The sequence below is a fragment of the Kogia breviceps genome, chromosome 7 (assembly GCF_026419965.1).
Source record: "Kogia breviceps isolate mKogBre1 chromosome 7, mKogBre1 haplotype 1, whole genome shotgun sequence".
NCBI classification, from domain to species: Eukaryota; Metazoa; Chordata; class Mammalia; order Artiodactyla; family Physeteridae; genus Kogia; species Kogia breviceps.
The window spans coordinates 46,007,367-46,020,155 of record NC_081316.1 but is presented as its reverse complement, the minus strand read 5'-3'; the positions used below and the strand labels follow the sequence as shown (position 1 = coordinate 46,020,155).

The window sequence follows — 12,789 nt, the reverse complement described above, 5'->3', positions numbered from 1 at the left end:
AACAAAACCTCTATAAAGGGCTAAAGTGATAGGGGAAGACGAGAGAGAAAAAGAGATCAATCATGCATGTCTACATTAGTTAGAGCAGCCAGGGAGGTCTCTCAAAGGAGGTGATATATGAGCCAAATCCTGTGTGTCAATGTCAAGAATCACCCAGCCAAGCAAAGTGCTGAGGAATCCAAACATTTGGGGTTGCAGATGGAGACACTAAGAAACAAAGGAGGACTGACTGGTCCCAAGGTCACCCTGTTAGTTAGCAGTTAAGCTTGGACCAGAATGGAGGTCTCCTGTCACTCCACACTTAACCCCTGGGATACAATGTTCTCTTTCCTACTTTCTGCAATTTGGCATACTCTCGTCTTCTGGAGCAACTGCCTTTAAAACGGATCTTTCCCATGCTCTTAAACACATTTCCTCCCTTCTATTTTCTCTGTAAAGTCAACCATATAATCAACTTGTGTCTCTATTTACTAATAATACTTTACTATATATATTAAAAATAACCATGGCAAACAAAGGGTGTATGTAAGTGCATGTGTGGATATGTAATGGGAATCTGGGGCACTTTTTCTAAACAAAAGTAAGACCCATTCTATTGGAAAAGAAAGGCAACACGACTTCCTTTATCTTCGTATTTTTAAAAAGAAAAGCCATGTTGCAAAGCATAATATCAAGCATTTTCATCTAAAAATCAAAAACATCTTAGAAGAAAAGCTGAAGAGTTTAGAAGTTACTAGGGAAAATGTCACCATCTCTCTGGCTCTAATCTAACGGTGGAACTGAGTGTGTCTACCCTTTGAAACAAAATAAATGACAACCACAACTAAATGCCCCTTTTGGCTTCCTGCTAGTTATCTTGCTTTGTGAAAGAAAATGCACTTGGCTGGCCTGGAGCCTAAGATGTGATCCACAGACCCACAAGATTCTAGGAGACGTAAAGATGCAATTTGAAGATCTGTGCTCTAACTAAATCAAGAGATGGGGAAGGAAGGGATTGTGCTATCAAAGAAATTCTCTAGATTGAATATTTGGTTGGGTAAATTTTCCTTTGTTGATTTGGAGCAGATCCTGTGCATTTCTTTTTTTCAGTTCTATTAAATCCTTAAACAGATCTGAATTTTAAGGGCTTAGGGCTGCCCTTGGGAAATAGGTGATTACACTCTCTGTTTAGGGTTTCAGTGATAAGGGGGTGGGGGGAAGAGGTAGTGGATTGAATTCCCCTCCTCCAGGCCAATTTCTCAGTGACTGTCTTTTGTAGTTCCCGTTTAAAGCGGAAACACGTTTAAAAAATGAAGTGGTGGCACATATAAAACCCCATCCATTAATCTGTACTTTCCAATAGTTATATGTATATGAAAGAGAGACAAAGAGATGGAGAGACCGATGTATACAGCTAAAAGACTAGTCAATTCCTGAGGAAGGAAGGCTCTACAAGAATATTTTTCTTTTTGGTTTATATTTTATATTTCATGTAATTATTTCACTGGGGGACTGGATTGGAAAACTTCTTTACCCACAAAAATGTCGCAAGTGTAGTTGGGAGATCTGGGAAAAAAAAAAAAAAAATCAGTGCTTTCCCCCCAAAGTCACTTTAACGAATCAAGCTCTAGTCCTACAACTGTTTTTCTCATACTGGAACCTTAAAACCCATCAAATAGGGTCAGATATGGAGTGATTTGCTCATTACTTCTAGGAAGGGTGCTAAGCAATTAATATGGCTGTGCCCTCGCCCTCTGCCCCAGCTGGCTAGACCTTGTTTCCAAGATTACTTCAGACCCTCCTCACTAGCACTTCCTCTAAAAAACAAAACAAAACCCCCAAAGTCACTTTAATGAATCAAACTCTCTTGTCACATCTCCTTCTTTCCATTCTTCCTAGCAGATATATTTAAGTCCAGATTGAAGGCTGAAAAACAGAAGCAAAATATCAGGGAGCTTATTCAAAGTGTATCAACCCAAAAGGGGCCTCAGAGGTGGGCCAAACCACTCACCAAGTGCCTCTCATTGTTTTTCCAAAAAGGAAAGTAAGCACCGGGGAGGTAAAAGAATTTGACTAAGCTGCTACTCATTGGTATCAGTGGGAGCACTGGGACCTTCAACATCCAGTTCCCAGGCCAGTACTCTCTTATTATCACTAATAAGTATTAGAAGTATAATAGAGTATCACTACATCGCTCCCTCTCTATTTGTTTATTCATTTATTGTGAAGTGTAAAATGGAAAAACTGAGGCACTTAGAGTAATCTGCTACCAAAAAAACACAAAAGCAAAAACAATAACAGGGATAGATGTTAGAAAGTCTGCTCTTCAAGACAGAATATGCTTACTTTCCCCCAGATGCCGTACTCGCTAGCAAAGTCTTCTGTGACCGAGGAGATCGAAGGCAATTACATTGCCCATATATATTTGCTATGCTGTTTGACTCTCCCAAGGGCAGCATAACAGTACAAGGGGAGTGACATCTTTATGAGGTTAACCCTTTTCTATTTTAAGGGTAGACTACCGAAGGCAGACGTGTTCCCTGGAGCATAACAAGAATGCTGGAAATTTGGTAGTTAGGAGGAATGACAGCACCAGGCCATCACACAGGAGGGAAAAAATAAATTGTTCAGAGGAACAGTGAGCTGGGGAAGCCTATGAGAACACTGATGCCCATGAAGTGAAAGTGAGATGATAAAGGTGGCGGGGGTGGGGGTGGGTGTTGAATTGTAACACAGCGAGAAGAGACAAAGGACAAAGCAAGGAAACTAATGTTTGTTAAGCTCCACCATGTGCCAGACAACACGCTAGGTTCTTTTTTTTTTTTTTTTTTTTTTTTTTTTGCGGTATGCGGGCCTCTCACTGTTGTGGCCTCTCCCGTTGCGGAGCACAGGCTCCGGACGCACAGGCTCAGCGGCCATGGCTCACGGGCTTAGTTGCTCCGCGGCATGTGGGATCTTCCCGGACCAGGGCACGAACCCGTGTCTCCTGCATCCGCAGGCGGATTCTCAACCACTGCGCCACCAGGGAAGCCCCGCTAGGTTCTTTTATGTATTATCTCATATAATCCTCACAACATTTTAAGATAGTTTCTACCATCACAAAAAGCAGAAAATGAGTCTTCTAAGATGTTAGGTAACCAGTCCTGAAGTAACACACCTAAAGAGGCGGAACTGTCTTCTACGCTAAGGTTTTCTGGCTCTGATTCAGTCAACCTCTGCTAAGTTAAAACTATGCACTATTTCCCATGATTCTCTAGGTCGGCTCAGCAGTTCCTCTGCTGATTCCACCTGAAATCACTCACTCGTCTGGCTCCACTGAGTTGGAGGATTGGCTGGTCCAAGATGGCCTCGCTCTCGTGTTGCCAGTTGGTGCTGGTTAGAGGCAGGGGTACCTTGGTTCTCAGCATGTGGACATTCATCCTCCAGTTGGCTAGACCAGCTTCATTATATTGTGGTCTCAGTGTTCCAAGAGGGCTTTTTTATTTAACCATTTTACTGAGGCATGATTGACATATAAAGAGCTGTATGTATTTAATGTATACAACTCAATGAGTTTGGGGATAAGTATATACCAGAAAACCATCACCACCATCAAGGCCAAAAACATATCCATCACTTCCCAAAGTTTTCTCCTGTCCTCTTTATTTTTATTTACTTACTTGTTTGTTTGTTCATGGGAGAACACTTAAGACTTACCCTTAACAAATTTTACGTCTAAGAGAGCTTCTTAAAGCCCTTCCTCAGAAGTAACACAACGCCATTTCTGTCATACACTTTTGATTAAAACAAGTCTCAGGGCTGCTCAAGGTTCACTGGGGAGAAATAGCATCCACTTTTCAATGGGAGGAGTGGTAAAGTCACATTACAAAGGGGCACGTGGGATGGAAGGAATCATTGTGATCATTTAAAAAACAACTTACTCCAATAAAGATGTTAAAAAATAAAATTTAATTTAAAAAAATACAAAACAGCTTACCATAGGCTCTAAACTCCATGCTCCTTCTACTATCAAAACTAATATAAATCCTACATTATTCTTAACTGTTCTTTTTATAGATTTATTAAAAAGGACTACTTTTTATTACCTGGAATAGATGTCAGAGAACTTGGGTTCTAGTTCTACCTCTACTGTTATGGGAACCTGGAGTGTTTGCTTTTAGATGGGGTTTAATTTTTTCACCTATAAGAAACAGGTTTGATCTGTTTTCTCTCTAAGGGCTCATGAGACTGTATAAATTGATAGAATAGTGCCTATTTTTAGAATAATATGAATTAGCCCTCTTAGGGGATGGGCAGGATGGAGATGAGAAGGTTAGAAATGAGATGGCTTCTATTTTGCCACACACTCCCTCTTTCATTGCTATGGGTTTGGAATTTGGGGGGCAGTGAGCAAAGGAAACTCCTTCCCATGGGTGGCTAAAATCTTCCATGCTCTGGGTGTTGCTCTGATCATTTCCATTTAATGCATTCTAAGACAGCATGGGTCCTCCTGCATTATACCAAAAATAAGAGTACAAGTCCTTGCTCTAAGGGCTTCTAGATCCGGTTAGACAAAACATTCACATGCAACACACACTCACACCAGCGAAGCAGACAGTGGAGGTGAGAAAGCTCCTGAGCTAGCCTCTTCCTGAGGGAGCTGAGAGCTCTCTCGGAAAGATACTGTTGCCTAGTCTTTGGAAGATCAGGTTCCCAAGGAGAAAACTAATGTTTAATTTAGCACAAAGACAGCTCAGAATCTCTCTCCGGGGGAATGAGCCTGCAAACAGACGCATATGCAAAGAATCTAAGCGAGAAAAGGAAGCTCTCGTTGGTGCAATGGCTACAGGACTTGGGTGCAAACTTTCCTGATCTATCGCCTCTGCCCAGTGTTTCTGTCAGAAGGACCACTGCTCTTTCCTGTTTACCCTTACGTCTGTACTTAGCTCTTTTTCAACACCTCTGTGAAACAACCAAATGGGATAATACCACCAGCACACAGGTTTTGCTGTCTGAAATTACATGGTGTAGTGTGGCAATCCAATGTGCAAACCTTTGCCAGTTTAGCAAGTATGGGCCTACTTAGGTGAACAACAACGAAAAATTAGTTTCTCAGCTGCTCAGCCAGAGAATGTTTTTATTTTTACATAATTTAGACTCCAGAGACCTCCAGAAATGAGCAGTGTACACCAAAGTGTGGCAATCGTCATTCCAAAGACACAGTACAGTACACATTGTATTCAATTAAGCCACTTCTTTGCACCCTGGTTACCATGACTCTAAGAGATTATACTGTGTATCCAACAAACCCCTGGTAAGTTATTAGCAGTTGAAGGAAACTTTGGCCTTAAGTACATTTTCTGGGAAAAAAAAAAAAAAAAAGAAAAAGACATGTAATTAACTTTCTGTTCAAATCCTTCAGAACTACCTGAAAAGAAGCCTGTTGCACAGTGAGGAATTCAAGGTGTTGGGCTTCATGTGGGTGAGAGTTATTAGTGTGCTGGAAAGCTGAACCACATTTCTGACAAAAGAGAACTTTTAAAACGACAATGTTAATGATTCTATATTAACATAGGAACTGGCCGTGACTCCGGAAGCAAGAACACTGTTAAAAACAATATAAAACAAAACAAACCCAACACGAGTTTGATTCTACATTTCCTCAGAATATTATCCTTCAAGAGAAGGAGGGGAATGTAAGTTTAAATGATGGGGAATAAAGAAACTACCAAAAAAGTTTTGACTACATTCTTTGCTCTGAGTTAGAACCAAGAAATCCATACTTATCCAAATATCATCCACCAAGAACAAGATTATGCTCATTCTAAATCCTGTCACTTCTTCATAGAAACACTGTGCTTTTAATTAAGAATTAGCCTCACAGAAACTTGCTTTGAAGCCTTGGCAGCATTTTCCTCGTGTTTCTTAGGGAAAGTCACACTTGAGGAGGTACTGAGCAGAGAAGAGATTCCAAGCTAAGACCCACATCAAGGCTTGAAATTTGCAACATGCTCCAGGTCGGGGTTGGGAAGAGGGCAAATTCGTGCTGCCTATTTGTGTGAGGTTGCAGTGAGAGAACTGATTCCCTGGCAACTTGAGTAAAGGACCTGGCTTTCAAAAGCATACATTTAAATCTCCACAGCAGGGAACTGCTAACTCTTTGCGACTCTGTGACCAGATTCACTTAAGAATTATTCGTCAGTATGAATTAATAATTCAGTTAAATTGGTACATTTGGACTATTCCATTCTAATCATTCCAAATTCTCAATAGACAGTCTCAATTTCTCATTTACCCACACAGTCCACACAACACACTCCCTGGGCAACTAAATGGAAACCCAGCCTTCATTCAAGAAGGGGTAAGGAGTCAAATAAACACTCACTCTAGTCAAGTTCTAGATTAGGAGTCCTAGAATCCCAGGAGTGGAAGAAATATTAATTGATCCCATTCTGAAGAAGGATACTATTCAACCCATTTCATAGAAATGTAAACCCATCCCAGATGGCATCTCCATAGTAAACTATTTAGGGATAATATGGATATACTGGGTAATATGGTATACTTCACTAACCATTTTAAATAAATATAAAGAGAAAACCATCCCTTGCATAAAATATCCCCGACATCCTTTGGGGGACAGAATCCTGAGCTGGGAAAACCACGAATCTGACTTGACTATGTCACTTCTCACATTAACAATAACAACATCTAAAATGTATTGAGCCTCTTCTAGGTGCCAGGAAGTAGTTAGTTATATCACTATCATTCCATTTTACAGGTGAGAAAACTGAGGCTGGAGAGTTTAATTAAATCAACCAAGGAGCCCCAGCTAGTAAGTTGTAGAGCTGTGATTTGAAACCAGGTAGTCTCACCCTAACCCCAGGTTCTTAAGTGCTACGATGTCTTGACACCTCAAGCTGACTTTAACACTTCTGTTTCCAACCACACCCCCACCCCTTTCAGACTGTAAATTCCAAGAAGACAGAGGCTATATCAAATCACTCATCATGGATACATACATTCTCTTGCCATAGAATAGCTGCACAATAATTCTTTATTGACTTCATGGATAATTTCCCCAAACTCAAAAAAGTACCCATGTCCACAATCTTGATATGAAATTTCAGAACTTTTGCTAAAACAATTAAGACCCACAGAGACAACAGTGCATGTCAAATACTGCTATTTGCCCATTTCTTAGCCATTCCTTTGGCAATTTGCTTGTGGCAGGGCCCGACTCTCTAGTCTTCTTCAAGCCTTGCGGAGAATATATAAACCTCTCTCTTTATCCCCTCTCCAAGGAAAAAGAACAGCTTTCATTATTTCACACCTGTCCCTTAGATACGTATAGGAAAGGGTCAGAGCTAGGAGCTGAAGATGGAGAGCCACTCCAGCTATGATCAGTATCCCAGCACCCTGCCTTGAATCAGGGAGGAAAAGAGTTGTTGACTTTTTCCCTCGGCCATCTCTACTCCCTAGGAGCCTTCCCTGTGCCCTGTGAACATGGACCAAATAGGGGAAACCGGTATCTGACAGACCTTAGGGCGAGTAAAAGATCTGTAACCCACCTGTAATTAAAAAGCAAGGAAGAAAGCAAGTAAATCTCAAAGACTATCTGGGCTCACAGCTTCTCATAAATTTCTGCTCATGGTTTTTTTTGTTGTTGTTGTTGTTTTAATGAAAAGACCTTTTCCAAGTTAGTAAACTCATTTGTTGGGAAGATCAGTTTAACATCAAGAGAACCCACTTTTACCCGGGGGGGAAATTCATATTTGCACTGGAAGGCCTAGCCAGCCCAAGAAGAGAGGTGTAGTTGGTTCTGCTTCTTTTAGTTTCTCTTCTGCGTCTAGCGACGGTGCTTTTAAAACCATCTCCTTTCAATGCCAAAGGCCATGTCACGCTGTATATAACTCACAGTGAATGGGAGAAGTGTGTAAATAGCAAGGCATTAAGCAGCTCAAGGGACTTGAAGATAGGTAATACAGAACACTTAGGCAGTGCGCAATGAGAAGAGGCTGCTGGAGGGGAAATGTAATACTTGTCTTCAAGTATATGAAGGATTATTATTGCTTCACAGACGCTGACTCCTCTGAGCCTTCCTCACTCGACCATTTCCCAGGGCTTCTGATACACTCTTGCCAGAGCTCCGGACCCTCCAGGAGGTGGATCGGCCTCACGTGTTCCCCTCACTGCTCACACGCGACCACAGTATCAGCCAGGCTCCACTCTCTGTCCCCAAACACCTAAGGTTCACCCACATTGGCACCCAGCAGCCCCACTCCTCATTCCACCTTCTCTCTTGCTCCTCCCAGGCCTGCTGGAGACCCACATTCTCCATAAAGTGCTGCCTGGCCTAGGTTTGACTTTCTCTCCTACCAACTACTAACAGCACTCATGTTTTGAGTACCCGCTATGTGTCGGGCACTACGCTGACTGTTATGCTAAAGAATATTAGCTTTATTTTACGGATGAAGATACTGATGCCCAAAAAGAAAATTATTTCCCCAAGCTCATACAGCTGGTAGGTGTGAAGGAGGGAACAAACGCAGGTCAAACTCGAAAATCTATGCATGAAATTCTTCCATTTACTGAATCTCTAAGCTTCCGTTTCCTTATCTGTGAAACAGCCAAATATTGCTTACTCATCTCTCTCTCTTTTTTTTTTAAGCATTACATAAAATATACAATAAAAGTGCCTTGAGATTCTAGGGCTCAATAAATATTTACTCCTCTCTCCCTCTGATTTTCTACATCAGTTTTGGTCCATTCTACCTAGTTAAGTACTTTTATTGTGTCCATGTGGTCTTGATTGACGACTAACCTGCAAGTAAGAAGGGACTAGGTCTTTAGCTGTATTTCTCTATTCTCCCACAGAACCTGTTAAAGTATAAGGGAAATTATCATGAAAATGCAGAAGAAAGAATTTAGAATTGTTTTCATTAAACATGATCCTGCCTATGATCATATAAAAGGGACTGGATTAAAGTACAAGGAAGTAGTAGAAGCCACTCGGAATGGTTTAGCTGCCATGCATAGCAGAACTGGATGATTTTTTTCAAATTTCCTTCTAAGCTTTTTGAGATTAAATAGCAGTGCTAAAAACAAACACACACAACAACAATAAAAACAAAAACAGCTAATCAAGGCCACTCTTTCAGTCATATTTGTTATGCCTAAGAACATTTGGAGACCCATGTTTGTCTTGGTACTTAACAAAAGGTTTACTGGCAGAGGGGAACCATACCACACTAAACTTTAAGGTTGAGAAAAATTTGATAAGCATCACCTAGCAAAGACATTATTTCAAAGAAAGCAGATGCCTTCTATAAATAAACATTGACCTAAACAAGCAAGACATCTTGGGTGACATAATAGCATTACTTGGCTGTCAAAACAAGCTTTCTACCCATTTTTGATAAAGGAGTGTACCAACTTCTCACTCCACTTGAACTCTTTTGCCTTTGTGAGATCTCGCAATTACATTTACTGGAAAGAAATAGTAGGAAAGTTCTGGAGAGATAAGAACTCCCCCTTTATAACTTTGTTCTGGAAAACAGAACAAAAATAGGTCAGTTTTTAAGGAAATGATGGCTGCACATATAAACAATGTAAACACTCCTATCACTGTCCCACGGAGGATATTTACCACATGGACAGCTGCAGACACCCAGCTCTGGCCAATGAATTGTTTCTGTTTTCAGCCCCACGCCCACCCTACAGCCCTCAAATTTTGAACTGTCAGTTGGAAACTTGATTATTATCAGTTAAAAATAACCAGGGGACTCTGGCAATGATTTAACTTGTTTGACTTTCTTAAGCTAACAATTAACATTTTAGACTATTGTTGACAAAATAGTTAACTTTCCCATGTCATTTGTGCAAACTACTTTTCTAATATTCCTGACACATGCCGGGGGGACACACCTTTCCAAAGCTGCTCAGGTCTGTGCAGGGGCCTGTAAAAGACCCTAAACACTTTCACACCGTTGCACATTTTCACTAGGATTTCCTGGGACCTTCGGGAACACTTAAGTACTCTGATAGTTCAGTCTTATCTTGACAGCACTGAATTTGAAATACCAACCCCTCTATTTACAATAAAAGCTATTTCATCATTTAAAACAGACAACTGAAAGCTTAAGTACACTTTTAATCCCTGGAAAAACTGGTATTATGATTTGCTGTCTAGTAGTTTATTATTAGTAATACTAGTAATAACGCCTTAAATTTCTGCAGTGCTCAATTTTTTTCCAAAGCCGATTCAGAAACATACATTCATTGGCTTTCTCAACGAGCTAGGGCAGCATTATTGTTCTGTTTTACACATGACTGCTAAGTAACTTGTCCTAGGTCACCCAGCTTGTTAGCGATCAAGCAGGCACAGACCGTGGATGCAGTCTCCTTGTCTGATCTGTTTTCTTTCCTCCACACTACATTAGAGAAAAGATAATCTCTGAAGCCAAAGATGACTTAGAACCACTTATCTATCCAGCCTAGCAACACAGTCTAAGCAACAGAAAAAGAGCTTGTCTCAGGCAAAAGGGAAAGATTAATAATGTACCACAGAAGCTCTAAACCTTTCTGTTCCATGGACCAGCAATTATTCAGTTTCACAGTTCATTCAAAGATTCAAACATACTTCACCAGAAAATGATTTAGTGCCTAAAGCCTGCTCCAAGTGGTTAGAAATGCAGATCTGCTTAAACCTTTACAATCCAGGCCCTCTTCAAAGGCCCTGTTCCTGCAATCTCTGCAGTAATGGGGCTTCCCCTGAACTTGCACCTGAGTTAAATGAAGAAACTGGCTGAGTAAGGGCTGCAGAATTAGGCTCTCAAGGTGGACAGAATTAGAACCAGCTTGGAGGTTATTTCTTGCATTGTTCTTGAAACTCAGGCTGTTGAAAATCTCAGACATTATGTATTTCTTGTAGTATCACACCCCTCAAAGACAACACTATCCCACAGAACAGAAGTTCTCTTTCCATGCTTATTCAAATATTACTGATTATATACAAGGCATTGTACTAGCAGGTATGCAGGGCACAGGGCTTTCATCTGAGGACACCGTGCATATTCGATTTTAGATGATCAATATTCTCTCCCTTTCTCCAAAGGACATTTATGGCCACTTAGGGCATAAGAATTAACTATTAAAGGGATACCTTCAACACACCCAGACAGAAATAAATCTAGATATGGACACAGTATTAAGAAAGAATTCTGACACCCATTCTGCGCAAAGCCCCCTTTAAATGGATGGTGTTTCTGAAAATAAGAGGATCCTGAGAGAAGTGAGACCTGCAGATTTAACAGGCTTAGTGAATCACTCCCAAATGCCCAGGCCTCCCTTCAGACACAATGTTATCAGGTTAATACAGTACTTGCATCACCATCTCTGAGTACCATGCTGAGTAACAAAGCGCCAAATTTAGAAGCTAAAATGGAGGAGGGAATTTCCAATAACCAAAAGGGGGGTGGTGGATCAACCTTTGCAATGGCACAGGTTTGCAGTGAAAAGCCACCATCAGAAATAAACTGGACTGTTTACTCCTAACTCACACTGTACCTCCCATCAATTTCTCGGCACTCGGGGAGGGAGCTCCTCTAAGGGGATATTTTAGGAGATGGTTGGTAGTTAGGGGAGAAAAAGCAGATTCCCTTTTAGAACAGGAGTGAAGGAGCAGCCACCTTTGCCTCTTGCAGCAGTAAGCCTCCAGTCGGGAAAGGCCAGACATGGTGCTCTCACTTCCTCCCAGCATGGATACTGCTATGGTCGTAAAGTTAAAATAACCACTGAAGTTGGTTTCAATTCGCATTCCCAAGCCCCCAAGAAAAAGAGGCAGCCTCATCTTCCTTCCAAGTGGGAGAAAAGCAAACACCAAAAGAACGAGGCCATAAGCAGACACCTTCCTTGCAGCGGCTGGGATGTGAAGGCCACATCCAATCTTGGCACCCAGTACAGAGATCTGTCTTCTCCACTGAGAAGGGCTGGGCGCCTGGTTCCCTGTATCACCCCCAGAAACACTTACCAGGAGACTGTGAAGCACACAAGGCGGTATTATTGGGAGACTTGCAGACAGATTATAAATTTACTGGGGACAATCAAGGCATTTAGATGCTTTTGGCTGCAGATGCCAGTGACACACACACTCACATACAAACCTCATTCTTCTCTCCATTTGAGTGATTCTTTACCCGCCCCGCCCCCCTTTACCTCAACATGCCTCTTTCATGAAACAAACTCTCATTGCTGTCCTAGGGAATTCCAGGGAGAGGTGGGGATAGAGCAGGTGGAAGGGAAAGGAAATTAGGCCTTGAAGCACTAATATAACCCCACAGGCTAATTGTATCCAAGGATAAAACAACAAACATTGGGCAGTTTAACTGTTAGCAGTTATCTTTCGTCTGGAGTTGGCGCCAGGAAGTTGCAGTTCTAGGCATCTCAAGCAAAATGTGTGGTGGAATAGAACAGCACCAATACAGTCCCCAGACTTTCTGGAAACTTCAACCATCACAGACCCAGGCCAAGGATAAGGAGGAGCCACAGAGAAGCATCCTAGGGGCCTGGCTGGAGGATGTCCTCTCCCTAGAGCTCCTTCTCAAGTTCCCTCAGAGAAGGAGTTCAACCCAGTGCCTTCCTCTCCTTTGGGCCTTTTGAGGACGTTTCAGCTTGCATGGCCATTTCCTGTTGCTGACTTTCATTAGGGCTGGCTTGGGCAAACTGGAGCTGTGCTGTGAGTGGACACAGGACTTCCGAATCCCCACAGAACTCAGAAAGGGAGGAAGCTTGCAGGGCTGCAGGGCTGCAGGGCTGCAGGGCAGGGCTCCA

General features: G+C 41.8%; 1 protein-coding gene across 2 annotated transcripts in view; it reads right to left on the bottom strand.

Moving 5' to 3' along the window:
• The window catches only part of MAML2 (mastermind like transcriptional coactivator 2), a 361,690-nt gene that overhangs the window by 346,125 nt on the left and 2,776 nt on the right, over positions 1-12,789 (bottom strand). The gene's annotated exons all lie outside the window — the stretch shown is intronic.